The sequence below is a fragment of the Rhagoletis pomonella genome, unplaced genomic scaffold, assembly GCF_013731165.1.
Source record: "Rhagoletis pomonella isolate Grant_MI unplaced genomic scaffold, Rhpom_1.0 Rhpom_scaffold_00005, whole genome shotgun sequence".
Classification (NCBI taxonomy): domain Eukaryota; kingdom Metazoa; phylum Arthropoda; class Insecta; order Diptera; family Tephritidae; genus Rhagoletis; species Rhagoletis pomonella.
In genome coordinates, this window is record NW_023458559.1 from 13,259,280 (window position 1) to 13,260,686 (window position 1,407).

General features: G+C 31.1%; 1 protein-coding gene across 5 annotated transcripts in view; it reads right to left on the reverse strand.

Annotated features, from left to right (window-relative positions):
- LOC118738722 (1-acylglycerol-3-phosphate O-acyltransferase Pnpla3) overlaps positions 1-1,407 on the reverse strand; it is a 255,899-nt gene that overhangs the window by 55,003 nt on the left and 199,489 nt on the right. The gene's annotated exons all lie outside the window — the stretch shown is intronic.

Here is a 1,407-nt window from a genome sequence, read left to right on the forward strand (position 1 = left end):
GTTGGTGAAATATACATGAAATTCTCGATGAAGAATAACACCAAATATAACAAGTGAAAACTAAGTACAAAGCATACAAAAAAAGTAATATTGTTATTGTCCACGTTCTTTGTTTGCTCAATTACTGTTTTTTATACCCTACATACGGCATAACTATTAGGTACATACGTCTATTATCAAAAGTAGGCTAAATACTGTTTTGTTTCAAAGGCGAAACTTTTAGTACCTGCATGTATCAAAGAAAGTATGTATACATTTATGTACATACATATCTGCTTAGACTCATAAAATAAAATTTGGGTTTATGAAATTTTACAATAATAGCTTAGAATGACGTAATTTATTTGCCCAATGATTTATAGGGTATATGTGAAACCGTAAAGAATGGTACATGATGCATATTTTTAGTGTTAATTATAATCTTTGTTATTGTTTATAGTGTTGCTATTTCTATGCATGAATGTCATGTGCAGTAAATAGAAATAATGATAGTGATGATATTTTTAACTAATATGGTTACGGGTAGACGGGTAAACGGAGAATAACCATAACTATAAAGGCCTAATTATATTATTATTTTCTTTATAGGAACGAGCTCAAATATCATATGGGTTACTCGTCAAAGCCTTTATGAAATAATGAAAAACTCTCGCTGCGATCAATTCAATGATAAATTTAAGGTTTTAACGGGACAAATGAAAGATCGCATCAGGCCGTCTGATGAAAATCTAAAAGAGTTTAATGAAAAGATGAGATATTTCATCTCTGAGTTCAAAGTTCGTTGGAATAGGTCCTGTAGACACGAAGAACGTTTTTTTAAAGCAAACAAAAGTTGGCTTGAGTCCTCTATAGGTTTTCCGTGTTCAAAACAAAACAAACGTGGTTGCACAGAAGCTTTATTTGATGAAGCCAGTGAAAGAACGAAGCGAAAAAAAGCAAAGTTTTAAGAGACGAAACCTCTCTATTAGCTTATGCTACTCAAATTTTTTAAGATTTAAGATTTTAAGAGCTACAGAGAACATTTTTCTCGCAAGTGCAACAGAAAAAAAGACGAATGAAGATATATTCAATAGACTTTTGATTAGTTCCGACCCTGTTGTATCAAGTATGAGAAAACTACCCCAAACAAAATTGCAGGATTTGACGAAAGAAGCACAACAGTTGTTAATTATGCAGCCTTATAGCGATGATGAAGATGTTGATAGTGATGACAATGACGCCAGCGAAGATGATGATTATTTTTATTAAAGGTTATATATTCTTAATTGCTTTCTAGGCTTAACAAAAACATGTAGATAATTGTTGAAGAGAAAATTTGTACAGTTCGTATTCATAATCATATAAAAAATTACCTAAAAAGGTGATAATGTGGGTGATGTTGATGATGAAAATAGTAATGAAGATAAT